The 21910-nt window shown below is 43.5% G+C and overlaps 1 protein-coding gene across 4 annotated transcripts in view; it reads left to right on the top strand.

Moving 5' to 3' along the window:
- The first annotated feature begins 3190 nt into the window (after nucleotides 1-3190).
- CNOT2 (CCR4-NOT transcription complex subunit 2) overlaps nucleotides 3191-21910 on the top strand; it is an 85104-nt gene continuing 66384 nt past the window's right edge. Inside the window, exon 1 of one of the 4 annotated variants that reach the window (XM_068669213.1) lies at nucleotides 3191-3369. The gene's annotated coding sequence lies outside the window, so the exon portion shown is untranslated. The remainder of the gene's footprint in view (nucleotides 3370-21910) is intronic. The other 3 variants (XM_068669214.1, XM_068669208.1, XM_068669212.1) reach the window with 3 other exon arrangements.

Below are 21910 nucleotides of genomic sequence, written 5' to 3'. Positions count from 1 at the left end.
ATACTTAGGAATCAGGAGAATACAGTAAGAAAATGAGAGCTCTTTGTGTTTTTAACTCTTGAAAAAATGTTTTAACGTGCCTTGGTGGTGAGATCTCTACTATCAGATTTGGTGTAAGATACACTTTGACACACCTCTACCCTTGTGTTAAAGAAATATTTAAAAAACAAATAGCTATATTTATGAAAAAAAGAATCTGCCATGTTCTTCTAGGGCAAAGATTAATGCGTAGCTGTGCAGTAACCCTCCAGCCTTGCTCCAAAGAAAGCAAACTGACAGACTTTTGAACATCATGCAGCAAGAAAGACATCTGCGAGAAGCTGCTGCTCCCAATTCACAAGCGTTACACAGCTCTGAGTTCAGCAGAAACCAGAAACCTCTGCCTTCTTCAGAAGCAGAATTTCACAGTTTCAGCTTTTTTTTCAAATACACCCCGTAGTCAAAGGGCACTACCTGCTGGTTCCAGCTGTTTCTACCAAGGAGCTTAAACCCTGTTTATGAAAAATAAAATAAAATAAAATAAAATAAAATAAAATAAAATAAAATAAAATAAAATAAAATAAAATAAAATAAAATAAAATAAAATAAAATAATACAGCCTTTTTGCTATCACTGGAAAACTGCTAACCCTTGCTCTTGGCAATTGCTCTGTATTTGCTGATCCTGAGGACTACTGTAGGTTGGAGAAAGAAAGACCTTTGGTGCACTCCAATGCACTTTGTGGTTGTACCTAAAAATGACTTATATAACTAGCTATTCATTGTGTTTTGTCTCTGCTCACAACCGAGGACGGTGGTCTTACGATGGCTAATTAATTCTACATTTCGGCAAAGCAAATAAAACACCCTAATGGTGTCCTCTGCATACTTTGGGTGATTCCTTTTCCTCCCACATCTGTGACTGCATTGTCCACCTCTATCAGTGATGCTGAATGGGGCCAAAGAGCATCTAAAACCTTCCTGGAGCAGGGGTGAAGTAAAAGTACAGAGGCTTGCCAGGGAACACTAAAGAGCCAGGGTAAGAAAGCATCTTGAGGTTCTGAGTACATTTGTCTCTCTTGATGCCCTCTTTCCAAATTTTTCGGGTGCTCCAGACAGATGCTTAATGTTTTTACCTCTCTCTGGGTCTTAGCAGGAGCAACAGCCAGCTGGAAATTCGAATGGCTAGGTGGGTGTCTGTGAAATAGGTCAAGAAAAAATAATAATAAATAAATAAAAACACAAAACCAGCCAACCAACCATAGACACAGAAAAGAGACCTTTTATTAACTGGGATTAAAAATAACAAATGCATATTTGTAGATAAAGATTTAGACAAAGAGGTCAAATTTTACCATATGAGGCTCAAAATGGATTAGGAGTGTTCACACGTGATTAGCAGCCATTTAATTAAATGAGCTCAGAACACCTTAAATTAAGCAGGTGCAGCAATGAGAAATAGGCCTCACCATTGTATAAAAATGTATATTGAGCCACACTGAAAGTAGCAAATATATGAACACGACACACATTTTCTTTTATCAGCTTCAGAGATTATTCTGAAGCGTTAAAGTGCTAACAACATTCATTTTAAGAAAACAAGGAAGTCAACTACATGCTGACTGCAGTCACCTTGACAATATCCCACAACTAAACTCACAATTTTAGGCAGAAAGGCAGGTTAGTTTCATTACCAAAATTTAAATCACTATTTACACACCCCATGATTGCACATTGGCTATTATATTAAGCTAACCAGCCTAGGACATAAAAATCTTTTATTTATTTATTTCCTGGCTCTGTCGAACCCCACAGGCTTCTTGTTGTCTAAATGCTAATTGATTTGTGTGTAAACTTCAATCTTGTGATGGGCACAGAGATCGGTCCACAGAGATGCAATGACAGCATCAGATGCTTTGTTTACTTACCACGTATTCTGTGGTACCTTAAGTCTTAAATGACTTTGAGGAAATACAAAAAAAAGAATAGCTTTGGGAAAAGACACCATAAAAGTGTAAAATTTAACCTAATGTAGTAAAATGCTTACAAATGGATGTAAAAGGGTTCATAAGACAAAAAAGTTTATTCAGCAACAGTGAAGACAAGGAAGGTTCATTAAGTTATTCAGTCTCAAAGAACTGCCTTTATATCGGGTCACGAGGTGTAAAGAAATCAAAGAAATCCTTTTTTTTTTTATAGAACAGAAGTACTCCAGAACTTCAAATACCATCCCTACAACTGGATGTTACTTACAGTGTTCTACAGTTATTTGTTTACAGCAAATGCATGAACATTTGTGACACAAAGGCTCAGATACTAGAGTGATACAGTATTTTCCTGGACAAAGTATATAGACGTTTATTAAAGTGATGTAACACTCATGCTCGGCATGTAGCTGTGCTCAGCAGTGGCATTAAGAAGTGGGTCTTCCAGCATAGATGGAAGCCTGTTCCCTGATCTTCAAAACATGTTAATGTCATCAAGCATGTTACTGTGGGTCTTAATGTTTCTGTGAAATATTAGTGTTGGGTATGTATGTGTATGTGTATGTGTATGTGTATATGTACTGAATGCTTATTTTTAAGCTGTGTTTGTAGCTCCAACATCAGACCTGACTGATAAGGAAACATACGTGAAATTTGACTGTTCCTGGCAAAATATTGCATGTTCATTTTTTGTCTGAGTTTCTCTACCTATCTCATAACAACACCGAAGAAGCATCACCATGAGTGTTTTCCCTGATGGAGCAGCGAAGCCAGTTCACAAACGTTGGCCTCCGTCCTGTACACACTGGCGTGCAGGCCCAGCCTTTGTAGTGTTTTACGGTCTTGTTGAATTCAGGGGGATTGTTTGCATCGTGTTTTGTGCGTCTGCAGCTGCTGTGGCGTTGTACCACACGCATGTTCACGGCGATGAATTAAAAAAAAACACAAGTCCAGTCGTGTCACTTCGTCCATTTTAATGATAATAAAGCAGGTAGCGAGGCCTACATATGTGTTGGTGCCAAAATCGCACAGTTTCCCACAATTTCGGTGCCCGGGAGGGCAGCCCCAAACCCAGCCCCCCTCAGCCCGAGCCCCGCTGCGGCGGCGGCCCCGCGGCCTAGGCGCCCCGCGGGCGGCGGGATCGCGGCGCTGCTTCCTCCCCCTCCTCCTCTCCCTCCTCTTCCTCCTCCTCCTCCTCCTCCTCCTCGCCGTCCCCCCGGGCCCCATCCGAGCGCTGTCGCCGCCTCTCCCCGCCCCTCAGCGCCGCTGCCAGGCCGAGCGGTGGCGGTGGCGGCGGCGGCCGGGTCACGGCGGCGGGCGGGTCAGAGGGTAAAGGTTGCTCCCCCAGCATCCTCCGTGCTGGATACTCAGCCATCTTGGATCCGCGGGACAAGAAAATTCATGCGGTGAGTCCGGACCCGGCCGCCCCCGCCCCGGCCCCCGCCGCCCGCCGCCTCCCGCCCGAGCCGCGCTGAGGGAGGCCCGGGCGGCGGCGCTGCCCGCAGCGGAGCCCCCCCGGGGCCCCGGGGCCGCGTCCCGACGGCTTCCCGTTTGCTTTTGTCTCCGAGGGGAGCGGGGGAAGGAGGAGGAGGAGGAGGAGGAGGAGAAGGGGGGGGGGGGGGGACGGGGACGCGCGGCCACCGAGACGCGGCCCCGGCCCCGCCGCGGCCCGGCCCGGCCCGGCCCCGCCGCCCTCCCCCCGCCGGGCGCCGCTGCGGGGCCGAGGCCTGGGCCCCGCGGCCTCCGCTCCGCCGCCAAGGCCCGGCCGGGACGGCCCCGTCCCGCTGCCCCCCGCCGCCCCCCGCCGCCCCCCGCCTCCTCCCGGTCCCCCCCCGGTCCGCTCTCGGCCTCCCCCAGCCTCCGGGCCCCGCTCCCGGGCGGCGCCGGGGCGGCCTCGCGGCCTGCTCCGCCAGGCCCCGGGTGAGCCGGGGATAGCGCCGGCTCCTTGCCTCCCCCCCCCGCCTCAACCAGCCCGGTTTATTTCTTTATTTTATCGTATTTTTATTTTTTTTTTCACGGTCCGCTCTCCTCCTGGCGGCGGTTGAGGCGCTGTGTAAACAGGTCCCGGCGTTCCCCAGCCCGTGTCTGTGCAGCAAACTTGGAGCCGGCCCGGGGCAGGGACGGGAGGGTGGCCCGGGGGGACAGGGGGGGATGAGGGGGACAGGAGGGGACAGGGGGGCACCGCCACGCTGGGGCGAGATGTGGCGGTCACCCTGCAGCTGCTGTGCCCCTGACAGGAGCGAGGGTTTCCCTGCAGGCTCTGTTGTCAGTGTTGTTGTTGCTGTCGCCTTCTTGTTTTGTTTTTTTTTTCCCTCCAATTTCCCTCAGTGCAGTCGCAGGTAACTTTGTTTTGGAGGTTTTGTAATCCGAGCGAAAGAAAACACACTCGTGTTAGATGCACGTTGGCAGCTCCTGCTTTTCGTAAGTCTGCTTTATCAGACAAGAGCTCATCTCCAACTTTGCACTGTTTTATCCCCAGGGGAAGACACGAACTTTTTTTTTTTTTTTTTTAATGTCTCGTTCGTGTATCTGCATGCACGTACGTGTGCGTGTGCGACTCGAGTGTGTGGAGGAAACATTCCTGCCTGCCTGCACGGCAGTAACATCTGGTGCTGGTGGCTGCCTGCTCTCCTCGCTCCTCAGCTGGGGGAAGGGAGTTGAGGATGATCAAACCTGCTGTCACCTCGCCTAGCAGAAATCCTTACGGTTCTGGAAACTTGGATTTGTTTCAGGCTGTCGAAACTTGTGAAGACCTGCAAAAGCCAACTAATTGTTTGGGTTTGCATTAAAAAGGCGTCTTTGCTTGGATCTAGAAGATTTGTTAGGTGAATGTTGTTGTACTTTGAGTCCTCTTATAATGGTGTTTTAATACAACGTAACTTGCAAGATCCAGTTGCGTGATACTGCAGACTGGGGATGTGTTCAGTGCCTTTTTTTCTCCCCCCCTGCTATTGTTTACGTTGAGAATTCAGCTGGCTTAAAAAACTTCAAGGTGTCAGCTGCTTCTGATCTTAGGAAGGGATTTGAATACTTGATATCATGAGCTGACTGACTTGACTTGCAAGTGTATTTCCGTTTCACTTTCAGGAAGCTGTTGATAAAGCTAAGAGTGTAGTAGGAGATAAACCTTGTCTACACAGTTCTTTTAGCAACGTAATACTGTTGTCAGAGTAGTCACTGTTGCCTATTTGTGTGTCAGTTTTGCCAGCAAACGAAAGCAAAAGCCCTAAGAACTGAAACAACTCCGCTGTTAACACTTGCAATTAAAAAAAAAAAAAGAATTGAATTATCTTTAAAAGAATCTAATTCTTTCTAACCTAAGAGAAGTGGTATTCACTGTGAAAAATGGGACAGCAAACATGTCCTGAAGTTTGATGCTACAAACTGGTCCCATAACTAGGTGTTTGCACCTGGTCTTTACCTTGTCCCCACAATGAAAAAGTTGTGCATGGTGCGTGCCTGTCGTGGAGTGGCAGCTCTCATCAAGGATTTCCGCTGTAGTGGTTGTACTTCTAAAGGTATTTCTGTCGAGGCAGAACGTAGCTCTGGAATTAGAAACTTTATTGCATTTTTAGAACTCGTTGTGTGCTTTTTTTTTTTGTTTGTATAAAAAAAAATCTGTTTGTCTGTTCTGTAGTCACTGCAAGATTTGTAGCCTTGCTGTAGTTTTAAACCAGCCGCTTACCATAACTTTATTTACTCAAAAGTGGCTTGCACCTCCCTGTTGTTATAGGCTCCAGAAGTAAATATAACCTAAAATCCCAGCAGTTTAGTTAAGAGGCGTTTCTTGCACCTCACTTTCTGACTTGGTCTGGAAACTTAAGATAAATGTTGACTTGCTTGCTTTGTTCCGAGGCAGTATAGAAAGTGCAGCTGAGCTTCCCAGTGCAGCATTTTGTTTTGAAGTAAGTAGATTCTGCTATTTAACTTTTCTTTTTTTTGGATTATCTCTTCGTGTAAAGCTATAGCGTGGTTGGATACAGGTTTGAAGCCCACTTCAAAAAAGAGTAAATAAAAATCTTAAATTCGTGGCAGAATGCTTGCCATATTTGTTGTCTATTTCTAAATGTTAGCTTAGATAGGAGCTGTGTGCCAGTTTATATAGAAGGTCAGGACCATATTACATCAAAACAGTATTTTTGCCACAAATTTAAGGGATTGCTCTCTAAATTATAGTTTTTCTTTTATTATTATTAATGCAATTTATACGCAAATTACAGTAGTCCTTGACAAAAGCCAAGAAATTCAAGTCAGGTTAACTTTGCCTCTTCTGGGTTTTTGAGCTACAAGTAAATAATTTTTTTTTTTGAAAAAGTATGTAAACATTTTTCTATGCAACAGAAAGCTTTTTTTTTTCTTTTTCTTGAAACTTATCCTGGTGTCTCAGCCTGTACTGAGTAATTCAAAACAACCTGCTTCAGTTGGTGTTTCTGGAATAGGGCTGACCTTTTTTTTTTTTTTTTTTTCATGTGTTTTAGCACCTACATTCAGTGTTTGTGTGTTGTCTTGCTCTCCTGACCCGGGTTCCTGTAAAAACATATCAACAACTGAAAGTTTGTGGGTAGTCTCATTGACTTAAAAGCACTGCTCACGTGTTGACAGTTAACTTCTTGCAGTAAGAGCTTTAAGACCGAGTCTGCTTGTGTTGAACATCAGAACAGCACAGGAAGGGCAGGAAGGGTTGTGTCAAATGACGTTATTGTACTGCAGCGTGTTTCAAGTTGCCCTTAAGGAATTATTTTGTTTTTAGAGATGTTTGTATACAACATAGACTTTTCTGCGCTAAGCAGTGAGAGATTTTACATAGGAGGTAAAATCTTTGTGTGTTTTTATTATCAGCAAGATTAAAGACTGTGCAATTTTCAGCTTGCTTTTAATTTCTATTTTATCTTTCACTTACACTACTGTGCTGAAAACTGAATACTTGCATTGTGATAGTTTGTACGAGCTCAACTGCTGGTCCGATTCAGATCCCAAACCAAGATGGAAATGACCCTCACCCAAAGAGGTTCCTAAGCTCCCCCTTTGCTGCCACTGCTTTGTCTTGAGGTAGCACTGGCTATCAGCAGGGTTACAGGAAAGTGGGCGGTATTTTTTCCTCTTGACTAGCTTTCACTGTCACCTGATTGCTCTTTTTACACTTCTGATGTGTTTAAAACGTGATTATAATTATTTTCAGAGACATCATTCTCTTGGTGAGTTACAGTGCCAGAGTAGTAGGGCTGAAATTCATTAATAAGTAAACCATTATTTCCTCCTGGTTTCCTTTATGGGTGTGTATATGTGTGTGTCTTTTTTTTAAGCATCTTCTTGTGCCCCACATCACTCGTGATTCTTTTTGGTTGCAGCAAGCAGTTTAATGAACTTTTAAAGTTCTTTCAAGGCTCTACGTTACAATTCTTTGTGCATTTGAAATCAGTGATGGGTGACTGTATACAGATGAGGTCATTACCTGTGAAAATGGATAGTTTATTAAAGATGAAAACTCGTGTAAAATTACAGGTATATTTGTGGGAGATAAAACGGGAACTCCTACTTTGTGTTACTCCCGCTGAGCAGACAGTACTGCAAGGGTTGAGCATCAGCATAAGAGTTGGAGGATGCTTCCTCTTTGGTCCATTGAAGTGGTGTGTGACTGGTAAGTCATTGAACCAGTTTACAGCCAGGTTCCAGTCTGTAGTCTTGGGATAATACTTTCCCATGTTCTGCTTGCTTGGTTCTAGGACTCTGTGGAAGTAGACACCAGTATTATGTGGTGTATCTATTGGGGTTTATGCAACCCAGCTGGTTCTATACCATATTCGGTCGGTGGCAGTTGTATTGCTCGTCATTCCACGTTTCAGAATTTGCTGTCCATCACCTTTTCATTCATTACAACCTGTATACACGTGTATTTGAAAACAACAGCAAGGAGTTTCCAGGCACCAAAAAGGAGCGGTATGGCTAATTACATGCAAACAACCACAGCAGTTTCAAATTATAAACTCTTAAGGTTTAGTTTTGTAGGCAACTTCTCGGCAAAGAAGTTCTTCCATCTGTGTCCCCGTAACATGGGTAACGATAATTAATATGAGCATACGTTATCTTTTCTAGGGATTGCATGAAGATGGGAATCTTCATACCAAACAGTGCAGAATAACGCTGCTGGTGGTGGACTGTGCACTTGTCATACAGTCTGTAGGACTATGAGCTTTTTCTTTGCGTTACAGTAGAACAGCATTTTCCCCTTCTCAGCTTATTAAAACCTTGCATTGCTTGAGGCGCTGATTACTCTTTATTTTTAATGCATTTTTATGTTCTAATGGTGAAAACTATTCTTGCAAAGCAAGTGTTGTTGGGGAAGTAGAATGATGGGGAGAAGATACACCAGGCTTCCTTCCGTTGCCCCAGTGTGTAGGGGGCTGATTTGGGTACATGCTTGGTGTCTTTCACCATTCACACTGGGGAAATTTCATTCATCAGTGCTGCAATTTGTGGGAAGGCACTCGTTGCATATAAATATATTAAAAATGCATAAAGGAGGAAAATAGCTGTGAAACAGCATATTTTATGTAGTGACTAAGTAGGTTAAAAAAAGTATATAGAAGAGGGTCTTCTCTCATCTGAAGAGCACGTACTGTGCTTTTTAGTATGGAGAACTGGAAATCTGTAAGGTTTTCAGAAAGAAATCTAAACTGAGCACAGCACCAATACACGAAAGATAGAAAAAGAGCAATTCTAAATATTAGGAGGGTCTTGTAATATTGTGTCCACCCGTAAAGCTGTTTGCAGTAAAAACAACAACAAGCCGTATATATAAATAAGTAACTTGATTAATTTCTTGGAATGCCAGTGCTGTTCTTGATGCTTTCGACACGTTGAAAAAGTGCAGCACACAGCAAAGTCTCATCATAAAGTCGAAAGGCATCTTGTACTGCAGTCTGAATTTGTTGGCTTATGTGGATACACGTTTCTAGTAAGTGTGTTCCTCGAGATCAAATTGATTAAGATCAGCATTATACACAAGAACAGGTCAGTATCTCTTTTTGTTTCATGGTGGAAGTTGAAGCAATCCTGTGCCGTTGGGATATGGAGTTTTTGGTGTTGTTTTAAGGAAACTTTCTGGCACTTTCAGAACGGTGTGTTTTGGGCAATAAATGTTTCTGCCCCACCCCCAAGTTTAAAGAAGCTTGGTTATATAAAACATATATATCATGGGACATCTGGGAGGAAGCAAGGAGTGTTCCGAATTTTTTGGAAAGGATAAAATGTAATTTTAAAGAGATTGGCGTTCTTCTGAGCTCTCTGTGTCTCAGGTAGGTGTATATTGTGACTAGCAGCAGCATACACTTGATGGCGAGTAGTATTTTCCTTAACAGTTTAATTAGGAATCTGCAAAATGTTGATATTAGCCACAATCCTAATTTCTTCTTTTTTTTTTTTCTTCGAAAGACATATATAGCTAGTTTAAGTGCCATTTATTTTTATGAATCTGGAAGTTGTTTTAGGGTCCTAAGCATAGATTCAATACCAGCCGTCCCTTTTTTAAACAAGCGTGCTGCTAAACCGAATTTGTTTTGGTATCAACAGCTCGATAAGTCTTGAAAACTGGGATGCCCAGTGTGGGCCTCGTTGGCAAACAGGAGTGAGTCACCGAGAGGAGTCATCCTTAACTCTGCCTTCCTAGCAGCACGCCTCTCCTCCAGCCTGCCGCGCTGCTGGACTTCTCGGGGCCGGGGCATACCTGCGTCTGCAGAGTCTGGTTTTGAAAACAAAACCTTTTTGTGAGGTGTTTTTTCCAACTGGGTAGACGAAGCATAGTCTGCAGGCCATGCTATGAATGTGCTTAGCAAAGAGCCTGGAGGGGAATAGCGTAGGCTGCGAGGGAAGAAACAGTGGTAGTAAAATCTGTTGGTAGTGGGATGCGCTTAATGGGTTGTTTCATGTCTGTCTGCAGGAACTAGGGGAAGCAATGTTCAGGTAGGATTGGTCTGAAGAACAGTGTGATACATGACCGTGAAGTTAGGTGGAAATTTATTTATTAATTGGGTAAAAATGAGAGGAGAATTGATCATCAGAGATGGTGAGGAGAGAGCAAAGTTTCACTGGGGAGAGGTGCACGCTGGGTTTGTTCTGCAGTGCTGCTGCAGGTCACACTGCAGCTCGAAAACAAAAAAAGGCAAACATTTAATCTTGGGTTCGGTTTCTCAGGAAATGTGATTTATGAGATTATTTGGTTTGTCTGGCCCTCCCACTCAGCAGCGTGTCTATGTGTGTGTACAAACATATACGGAAAGTTCATATAGTTAACTTCTAGCTCAGAAGTTAAGCATTTAACTTACACTTTATACATATAAAGTATATATGTGGAAACAGAAATCGGAAGGAAGAATTAAATCCTAAATTACGGTCCACCAAGCCTCATAACATTGTGACGAGGTAGAGGAAGCGTGTCCAAATTACTGCACCCACCGGGAAGAGATGCTCAGACCTGGAGTGTGTGTCCTGCGGGATGGCAGCTGTCGGGCAGCCCTCAGCACACGCAGACTTCCACGGGGTCTGTGCCACGGCTCTCCTTTCCCTGGGGCAAGAGAGAGAGTCATGAAGAGCCGTGGAAAAGAGGGAAGTTCGGGGTCATCACCGTGCAGAAGTATTAGGCAACAAAAGAAGAAAGCGGTAGGAAAACAGTTGTTGTCAGTTCTGTGGCTCCTAGAAAAGAATACATTTGTGTTTATGAGGAGCAGTGTTTTTGCAGTGAACCCAAATTGACTTTTGTAGTCTCTGATTGTTGGGTATTTATTTGGGGGATTGGTGGGAGAGAGCTCTGATCTGAATCTGATCTGAGCCGAGCAGTTGTCCTTTGTGCACCCTGATGGGACTGTCCGCGGCCCGGCACCAGCTTCGAGTGCACTACTTAATTTTGTAATGTGCTTCTAAAAATAAGCGCGTGGTCTTATGTAACGCCTCTTGCATTGTTAGCACCTAGAGGTGCCATCCCCGCTGGTGTGGAGCGGGATACAATTGCATCCTGCCTCATGTCTCAGTGTGGGTACTGACAGCTGAGCTGGTTTCCCTGTCGATGGCTGTGGCCAAACAGTGTTTTTGCTTGTTTTAGGATTATCAAATACCTTGTTTGCGCAGTGAGGTGAGCTACTCCTCTCCGTTTGCACGATTTTACGGCGTTATTTTGGCAGATCTGGGAGACCCGACAGTTTGACAGAGCTGTAATCGTTCTTCAGACATTTGTTTCTATCATTTGAAGAAGCACAGAGTGTTCCTGCTCTCATAAGTTACACTTTCTGGGAGACTTCTCACATCATCTGTCTGCAGCCTAAGTTTAATAGTTAGGAAAACATGTGGATGCTGCAGGTGTGAAAAGATGTTCATCGTATTAATGCAGCTTTGATGGCAAACTTAAAAATATGCTCAGAAATAATCCTCACTTTTCCAGTATTTTAGGTGACAATCAGGTGATGCCTTCTCTCGGCTGTTTTATGCCTCTTGCTGCTGTGGTAGTGATTGTCTGAGCTCTCCAATGTGCCTTTCCTCCTGCTTTTTGCACTACTGCCCTGTTGGCAATTAAACTTGAATTCAGGCTGCAAATAACGCCTTGTTAAATTAAGGGACGGAGTGCATTACGTCCTGCTGGTCGGGTGGCATCTGTACGGAACAGACTTGTCATACATGGATAATTTAAGGGATGGGAATTGGATTTATCAAGAATTATAGCTTCAGCAGAGTAACTTGGATCTCATATTTCACCGCTTCTTGAAGTAGGTGCTATATTTTTATGCTGAGAGCACAACTGAAGCTTCAGAGTAGAGGATCAAAAGTTGTGAGACTGAAAACACAAGGCCAAAACCGGGAGGCGTTTATTATTTGTTCTGGTATTGTCCTTATACAAATTAATTTTCTGTAGTGTTGTTTACAGACATCCCAGGCGCTTCGTTTCATAAGGTCCCTTTCCTTCCCTGAGGGATCCTGTGGCTCGCTGAGGGGTAGGTTCAGGGGGATCTGCGGGCTGAAGGAATACACACGTGTAAATTAAGCACACACGGTTTCTTCAGCAGCTCCCAGTTTTAAGAATAAATGAGGTATTGTATATGATTGTGGTGATTTCCTAGCAGCGTCTAGATCAGTGATCCCGAATTTGGGGGCTGGGGAAATGCCGTCAGCCATCAGACTTCCTTGTGAAGCACAGATGGCATCAGGAAAGACCAAGAATAAAAACTAAAAATCTGTCATGCGTGGTGTGATCTGTCATTACACCAGTAGCCCACGCTTCACTACGAGGGTTGCCCCTGGTGACTTATGGCCAAGCTTTGTCCTTCGCGAGGCCAAACGCCGTATTTATGTATTGGGGTGGGTAGGCACAGCCCACTTCTGCATGGATAGGCCTGGCTTCTACCTTGTCCTCGGGTTGTTTGGTGGGAGAGGGGAGGTGACAGCCTGCTAATGGAGTAAAACCATGAGATGTTGTGTCAGGTGACTGCAGTGGCTGCCATGTAAAATTGTGACGTGCAGAATGGACAAATTGGCTCCTCACTGAAAAACGCGGGGCCCAAATGAGCTCGCATCCATCTGATGCTGCCCATAAAACCGTGGTCCTTACGAGGTATGGGTATTTGGGTTGTGAACGTGTTTTCTGTGAAAACTCTTAGTCACTAATAGCTGTAGTGACACCTTAAAATATCTATCACCATTCGTGCTGGGAAGGAGGAACTGTGAGAGTGGCAGCTTTCACTTGGAAGGCAAACCTCTGAAATGGGTGTGCATTACAAGCATTCAAAAACAATGCAGTTGTTGATGGTAAGCACGAATGCTGAAGAAAAAAGTGAATGGTGGTCTCGCCTAACCAGTTGCCCTCGTGCTTTGTAGTGTCAAACCCAGAAAACACCGAGCTCTGACTTGTTTAACCAAGCACAGATCCGTTCGGTGTTGTGTTTCGTCTCTGAACGCAGCTACTGCTGCTCTGCCCGCGTTATTATGGTTCTGATTATTAGTACTTTCTTTTCTTCCTCTGAAGAACCACTCTGGTAAGTGACGGCCCAGCCCTGTCCTGGAGAAGATGGCAGGCTGCGCTGAGGTGGGCTCGGGCAAGTCGCTGTCACTCGCTGCAGCCCTCCCCAGCTCCTCCTCGTGTTAACACTCTGACCTCTGCGGCCACTGCAAAACCTGCAGAATAAAATTGGCAAAACTCAGCGCTACAAATGACTGAATTGCTAGAGCAAACGTGACCCTTGAGTAAAACTGAGACTCGTAGTGATACCTTGTAATTACACCGGGGTTACAAGGCCCTGATTTGAATTCCGGGTTGATGTATGGCGTGGTAGAGGTAAAAACCTGTGTAACGCTGCCGTAGTGCTCATAGCCATTACATATTCACTTTGTAATGTTTCCTTTACATTTTTTAATGTAATATCAAATATGCTTTGAAATTTTAGCTATTAAAAGTTTGCATTTTTTTTTCCACTTAGAGCAAGAAGCTCTAAATTGGGTTGCTGTATAAATTGAGAGCGTGAGCTACGCTCCTTCAAGCGTGATGAGGGCATTCCAGGTGTTAGCATATGCATATGGGGCTGTGAACTTAATTTGTGTCTGAAGACAGGGTTTTGGATAAACATGAAAGACTTTGGCTAGCCTTTTTTTGTCTCCCGTGTTCTCAGAAAGCATCCTTTTTCTACCTTCTGTAGTCTTATGTGTGGTTGTTTCTTTTATTTTTTTTTCCATCCCTGTAAATTTCTTGCCTTTTCATCTCTTTTCTCTCTGTCTTTGCTTCCACTGTCCTTAACTGTAATTTAAGATCAGAAAGCAAAGTTTTGGATTATCCCCATTGTTCTTCCTGATGCTTAGTCTTTGTATTGCCATGTGGTGAGCTCGTCTCAGTTTCAGCTCGTGAACTGGGAGGGATGTAGGTCAGCATTTATATAAGCATTTAAACTTCTGTCACAAACAACTCTCTCCCTCGGTTGGTACATAAAACCCCACCTAAATGAACGTTAAAATTGCAGACTCAAGGCTCTCTGAATTTAAGAAATGCTCGAGTGAAGGTTTTCTTTCCTGTCTTGAGTCATGTTCCATCTGCATATCATTATTACACAGGTTTTTTGATCAAATGCTGCTTTTTCCCAAGGGACTTTGGCCTCATTTGTTGAACAAGATGCATGGCGCTCACTGCATAGACACTGGGTTTTTAAAATTCCTTCACTCAGGTCACAGTATCCAAAATCAGAAGTAAATTCAGGATCAGCATTTCCTTCCTGATTTTTTTTTTTTTCACTGTGGTTTCATAGAAGTGCTTTATAACAGGTTTTGGAAAAAGTTGTGTTTTCACGTTCCCTCACTGGTGTGACAGCCCCGCGTTACAAATAGAGGAACTGAGGTATCAGCTTACCGTGGGTGCTGCTTAATATTTCATAACAGAAATACCTTTCACTTAATTTGCAGTTGTGAAAGGTTAATGCTTCTGCACAGCCTCTTGAAGTGTTTCGAGCAGAAAGCACTTAGGGACATCTGTGTGTGGCTCTCCAAATGTTATTAAAAAAAAAAAAAGGACGGGTCTTAAGAGACGGGCATAAAATCAGTTTACACGTGTGACATTGAAACATCTTAGCCAGGCGTGTTTTCTCTCTGTAGTCCTCAGTAGCTACAGCAGGGTAGAGGCACGTCCTGACAGTGGTCCCTGGCCGTCCACCAGGAGAGGGAGGAAGCCCAAAAGCGGTGGCTGCATCCTCGGGGCTGCCCGCTGATTGCACCACGCACGCCTGCCTCTGGTTCTCTGCAGTTTCTCTTTCTGTTCCTGTTCTGAACTCCTAATTCCGCTTTTGGTTTGCCCCTCGCCTGCATCCTAGCGGTGCCCTTGATGGCATCCAAAAGGCTTTAAAGAGAATGAATCCAGCTCGGCCCTGGGATGAAGCGCCCTTAGCTGTGGCCAGGCTGCCCTCTGTGCCGTGGCACAGAAGTCGGATGCAAAGAAATGAAAGAGGGAGCATTTAAAATGGGAGCAGGGAGAGCGTGGAGTGTCAGTCCCATCACTTCTGAGTGTTTTTAAACGGGATATCTTAACCGCATATAAAAATAAATCTGATCAGTTCAGTCTCAGAGATGGCTAAAGGACCAGTTTGAACATCTGAGGCCCTCACTTTCTGTAGGCAAAGCAAACAAATGTGGGGCTTTGCAAGCAAGGACTGAGACTGTCCAACAGAGTATTTCTGCCCGTGCTGTCTGTAACAGTGCAATTGCTTTTAAAGGCAGTAAAACCAGATAAATCTGTACGTTTTCAGTGTCTTTTTCCAAAGCAGTGTATTTGGAGGCAACTTAAAGATGGTCCAGAATAAAGTGTGTTTCATATGCATTCAAGCTTTTGTGCAGTTCTCCAAACATGAAGTATGTGCTGAATATAAGAAGGGCTGTAGGAAACTCCTAGAAAATCTCTAGTCCTGAAGTGTTGGATAAACATCAAATTACCGGATTGTTTTGTATAGGTGCTTTTTTCTGATTCCATTGCATGTGAAGATACTTGAGTTGTACGGGTAAGAGAGGGTTACGTAGGAGGAAGAAAGGTGATGCAATTGAAAGAGAAAGTGTGTGTTAGAGTAGGGGCGAGTGTTCTCAGTGAGATGAAAGTTTGGCTTTTATTTGGTGTGTTCACTTACACTAAAACCATCATGAAAATAATGAAGATGTATGCTCAAGTAATAGATGACTCATCTTCTATTCCTCTTTGTGTTTTATAAGCGAAGCAGTTAACATCCAGACTTGACTATAAATCTTCTGGTGTCAGCTTAAGATCCAGATTTCTCCCACGTATCGTCCCCCACTTAATTTCGTTGCTTGAGGTGAAATTTCTCTCTCTGGCTTTAGCCGGCCACAAGGTAGAAATCTATGCCTCTGAAAGCCCAGTGAAAGAAAGGGAAGAACATCGTGAGCATCCTGGAAAATGTGTGTGTACCAGGAGTGATAGTTTGCTCTCGGGATAGATAAGATAACTGATCAGAGTATGGGTGTCACTGCAACGCCTGCGTGGGTAATGCCGGTGTAAGGGGTGCTGAACCCTTTGTCTCCTCTCCAGACTGTTCTTATGGCGATATGAAGATGAAATCTGTCATGCAGATACGCTGCAGGTAACAAATAATCGCTCGTCTTCACTAGGACTTGCAGTGTGATGTTGTGAGTTGGTGGAGAGAAACTTTTCGCCCTTACACCTCGACTTTCAGGTAGAGGGATTGTTTTCTTATGACGCGTGTCCTGCCCATAACCCAGGGCTTTGGTTAAAATCTCACCCTATAAATAGGCAGCAGCAGTGCTAGCCTTGTGCTAAGGCGTAACAGCCTGAATACATCTTGCATCACTACAGCAATTAGAGCATAATTTATTAACAATTGTGAAGCCTTCAAATCAAAAGGGGGAAAAAACAACAACCCCCGATGTATAGCCACTAGAAATCTTGTGGGATTCTGCATTTGTGAACAGTGCCTCTGTGTGACTGTGCAAGTAGTGTTTATTGAGATTACAAATTAGCCTGTGGTTAGCATATTTTCCTGTAACGGATCAGTTCTGGATTCTTACTTTCTTCTTTTCACTCCGTCAGGCCTGTGTTGTGGCCGTCGTCCTCTGCAGCGAGGGGCCTGCCTCGAATTAGGGTTTGTTTACTGGCTGCTCCTACCTCAGGCGCAGCGCCTCGCCTCGGGGATCTTTCCTCTTCAGCCTCCTTTGTCTCGGAAAACGATAGTCTCTAGTTTATAACATTGACTTAGATTCCTTAGGCTGAAAAGTGCAATAAAATTTTAGTGTATAACTTTATAACGATGCGGAGCAGTGTTAGTGCATACTTCTGTTAATTTTGCAGACACTTAACGTGTATTTCCCCCCCCTGCAGATGCGTATATAAATAATTCCCAGTTTGGACTATAAATATTCAAAAGTTGCAGTTTTGTGCTTACTTTTAGAGAATCAGAACGATGTAAATTAGCGTAGGTGTAAAATAAGCAGGATAAAAAGTTTGTGAGCTGTGTGATTTCTGTTCAGTAAATGATTCAGTGTACTCCAATGCACACTTTGTATATGTGTATCTTTGTATCTGTTGTGAAAAAGCCCTTACTGGGCCCGAATACCAATGGTGTTAAGTTAACCTAAGGTGCTGGCCTTGCTTGTAAAAATTACCTTAAAATATGGGGTAGAGCTCTTCTGGGTCCTAGCAAAGTGCTAAATCAGCCTATGTTGCCACACAGCAAAAAAAACAACTCATTTTTTTTTCAAAAATCTAAAATTGAAGTTTCATTTGTCTATATGAAGTCTTCTGTAACACACTAAACAATCACAGAGCTGTGATGGTGTTAAATTTTGTCTTTCTGATGTCCACGTGCACCTTAAATGAGCTTTGAGATCCTACAACCGTAGGAACGTGCTTGATACTGATAAAACCACTATAAACTTTTGCTATGAAAACTTTTTTTTAAAAAATAATTCCAGATCAATACAAAATCTAATGGTAGAGGCCTAATTTTCTGAGAAGAGGTAGATGTGGAAGTGGTTAAGGGGGCCTCCCCTAATGCAGCAGCAGCATATGACTCCCATGTACGTCGTGTTACTGGCACATGTTAATCGTGATGCACTTCAAAGGAGTAAACTACTGAAACAATTCCTTTTGTTTATGCTTTTATCTTGGGCTGTTTGGTCATAATTTAGAAATACTTTATTCTGAAAAAAGGTAAAAGGAGTTTAATAGTATTTAATTGAAAACTTAAAGCATTGTTTTTCGTTTTTTTTTCTTTTTTTTTTTTTACACTGGAGCCATAGTAAATGACATTAAATGGTAACCATGCCAATTAGAAAAGATGATCTTTCATGCTTTATTGAAAACTTTGAACTTATGTTTCATGTGGTTTTGAAGGTTCTTGATGGGCCAGTTCTCTTAAAAAGCTAAATTTCTTGTGTTAGGAATCAGCCTCCCTAGATTTCAGTTCAGTTTTAAAACCTGTAGTTTCTCAGTATTGCAGAGGGCACCTTTAATGGAAGATGTTTTTTTTATTTCTTTCCCCTGTTAGAGAAAAGTGTAGAGACTTCTGGAGTACTTCCAATTTTTCAGTTTTGCAGTGAGAATTGCATTTTTCTTCTTGATTTGCAAACATGAGTAATGTTAAAGACACTCTCCAAAACTGCTGTGCTGCCATCAGATACATGTTACAAAACCAGGCAATCATTTGACATGCAGACTTGTTCTGAGGGATAATGTACCACGAGATTGTGGCTATACTGAAGCTCTCTTACTGTGTTTTGCATTCTTGTTGACTTCAGTAGATAGTCCTCAAGTGAACTTTGTTACATGCTCTTCTTTAGAGAGTTGAAGTTTTTGTTTTTCTGAGAAATACCAAATCACACCGCAGCAGCCTGATGCTGTGCAGAGCAATGCCTGTGCTGCCGCTGGTTATCGCAGAGGGCTCTGAGCCTGACCTCAGGATCAGGGAGGTGAGTACAGGAGATGCAGAAATTAAAAGCATTGTATCCACTTAAACACATCTCTAGTTGGTGGCCAGGTAGGAGGCTGACAGTGCTGTCTTTTATCTGTTCCAAATCCACATTTGTTAAGCAAACACTGTTGTTGGGGGGGCTTAAAACTACTCGAGGCACTTCCCAGGTGATGCCCTTGTTAACCCCAGAGCTGGCACTGAGGTGGCCTCTCTGTTCCTTCAAAGGACCTTCCTTGGCCCCCTGCCTTCATGTCCAGAGATTCCCCTGCTGCTGATGAATCAGGGAATCTAGGATCAGCTGTTTCTCTCTCTTGTAGATAAAGTGCCTTGGGAGATGCCACTGAAGGATCAATACAGTAGGAGGGTGTCTCCCGAAATGGTCTTCAAGGATTTGTAAAGTAGAACTCATTAAACTGTTCTTTGTTTATATGATTTCAGTGATTTCTGACAGCTGCTCTTGCAGCTCGCCAGTCCATGGGCATAGAGAAATAAAATGTTGTCTGTTTTTCTCTTGCCCCTCTCTGCACTGCCTGAGTATGCCTGTGAAAGGTGTTCTGCATAGGAAGCACAGGGTGTTAGGGAGATCTGGGGAAACAACAACTTGGGAATATAAAAAGACCTGAAGGTCTCAGATGGCACGGGCTGTTCAGGAAAGCAGTATGCTCTCTTCTGAAGCAGAAGACAGAAGCAGTTGGCACGAGGTGCCAGCTTCCCCCGAGGAAGACGTTGGGAAGAGCGACCCGAACCTCCTGCACCTCACCCCTGCTGCCAGCCGCCCGAGCACTGTGCCAGCCTGCAAGGGAACAGCTTTGAAGCAGTCGTGTTTGAACAGATGATTTATGATCCTCGCTGCTGTAAAGCACTTTGCTCTTTTTTTTTTTTTTTTTCCCCTTCATTCATAAAAGCTTCCTGGCAAACAGCGGCCTGCCAGCACAGGTATGTGTATGACAGGGAAGTGAGCCCATAAATGAGGAGATCCTGCCAGTCCCTGAACTGGCTGTGCAGTTACTGGGGGAGCAAGGGGGTAGGTTGGTTGGCAGAGCCTGCTCTGGAAAGCTGGAAAGTCATTTTTTCGCTGTTCCTTGCTCGACAAGCTTGCAAACCTTGCCTCAGGCTGTAACAATTATCTCTGATTTCCAGCAAGGCGGTTGAATTAAAGAGGACTGCTGCATCAGGGAAAGGCAGAAGCAAGTTTCTAAAGAGACCCTTCAGGTAGTTTGCTGGGCTCTTCACCAGCGTAACCTCATGGAGGAGGCTATTGCTGTTCCCAGTCCTTCTCAAGAAAATTTGATTGTGGAGGTCACAGATGGAATATTTCAGAGACAGAACAAGATCCTGGGTCGCAAACTAATTTAAACGTGTCACTGAAGTGAGATGTTGTGCATTGGGTTATGATGAGACCGACACTTCACTGAGGATCTGCCTGAAATCGCCTGAGCTGAGGTGAAGTCCAAGACTTTTTGTATAGGATGCCTCCTTTCTGTAACTGCAGAAAGGATGCTTCTGCACAGCATTTCCAGAAGAATTTCTGCGTTTTCGTTCTCCTTTGGTGCCGATGTAAAGGTGAGCGCGATGCCATCAGCAAATGGGCAGGAGGAGCCTGGTGTTTTCCATGGCAGTACGAACTTTTTTTTAGAAGTCACTTGATAAGCTGCGAACTCAAAATAATGAAGTTCTGGTGGGATTGATCTGCCAGATGAGGTAGGGAGCAGAAACAAAGTCTGTCCTCTTGCATTGCTCTAGACTCGTCTCTTTTGTCCACTTTTGTTGTTTTTATCCTTATACCTGCCTTTCCCCAAATTAGCTGTCAGATATTTTCCTAGCAGACAGATACTTGCTCAGCTTCTGGGAGCGTGTCTGTGTGCAGGAGCCAGGCTGTGCCCCTTTCCATTAGCAAGTCGTAAGTCTGGCTGTTGGCTGCTGGAGGCTGAGTATCCATTCTAATAGGTTTACAGGATTTATGTCTCTGGGAATAACAGTTTTTATGCTAAGCTTTATTTGTCTCACTTCTCAAACTTCAGACAGAGAAACAGAAGCTGCATTCCTTACGTTGTATCCATAGGGAGCCAATGAAGGAGGGGAGCTGTGCCTTTCAGTGGAGAGCAGAAGGCTGGGATTTGCCTTTCTGGATGGTAACAAAATGTGCTAATAATTCCTGATAACTTCCTTGGTGTTACTGTTCTCAGCTGGTTATGGGCTGTCTGGTACTAACAGGTATTTAGAGCGAAATTTTAACTTTAGAGACTCCTTGATGATATGAAGGAGAGGTGGGAGAAGTTCATACCCACTTAATTGGTTGCCAGTCTTTAGTAGTACCATCAGCTCCCTTTTCCTTACCTGTTGCTTCTGGTGTTTGGTAGTATTAGCTGAGACCTGTGGCTTTTTTTGCTGGTCACAGCTGATCTTTATGCTTCTTTCAGAAGTGAGTGAAAAAATGGGAATAGGCCTTGTCCAATGCAACCCAAAACAAGCTCTGAAAGACAACTGATGTTCAGACATTTTTGTATCTAAATGTCTTTATTTTGTATCTAAATCTTCTTTATTATGCTTTGTTTCCAAATAAGTTGTTATGAGACTGCGTTGTGGTCTCAAAAAATCATTTTGCATATTGATTTTTAAACTTAAAACATATTTAGGAAACTAGATTTGTATGAGACCAGAGATGATAATGTCATTATGTTTTGATTGATTTGTTATGGAAGGCTTTCAAATACATTCTTTTTTCCTCCTGTGTTGCTACAGGAGCTGTTTGTAAGGGACAAATGCCAGCAAATATTTAGCAAGAGGAATTTGAATATGAGGCAGTCTAGGGATGATGCTATTGAGAAAACTTTAGAAATATATATAGTGTTTCTGTAGCATATTTTATGTAAACATATTATCCTCAACATTAACTTTGGATCCTTTTTTTGGCTGTTTTATTATGCAGGCAACTTTCAATTGTAGTTACGTGTTGTCAGTCAAGATCTCTGGGTGCTAGTTGCTAGCAGCTCGCAATTAATTTTGAGTAAAATACTTCAGGAGAAGGGCTTAGCGTGCGTAGTAAGATTTGTAATAATGAAATCTGATGGGAAGCCCGAAGTGCTCTGATGTACCCTCCCTTAAAAGAATTGGTCTTAATATAACACCAACTAATCAGCCTCAGTGTGGGTCTGTTTGGGGAAGTGCCTGTGTAATGACACATTTTTCATTACGAGACACATGCTTTCAGACGTATCCGTGCTTCCCTTAGAAAGAGAGCTGCTTTCTTCAGCTGTCATTAAATATTATTAGTGCCTCTTAAAGACTGATGAGCAGAATACTATTCTGGTCCAGCATCAAAATTAAGTGCGTGGAATGGCATCGGCACTGCTGAAACAATGATTTGACACGAAGAGTTCTTGCATTATCATCTGCAACACATTAAAAAAAAAGTTTGCCATTTAGATATTTACAATTTAAAGAGCAAAAGGCTGAATGGTTTTCTGATTTGAGAGCTAAGTGTGTTTACCAGAGGGGA

Source organism: Anas acuta, chromosome 1 (genome assembly GCF_963932015.1).
Source record: "Anas acuta chromosome 1, bAnaAcu1.1, whole genome shotgun sequence".
NCBI classification, from domain to species: Eukaryota; Metazoa; Chordata; class Aves; order Anseriformes; family Anatidae; genus Anas; species Anas acuta.
This window is presented reverse-complemented; position numbering and strand designations above follow the sequence as displayed.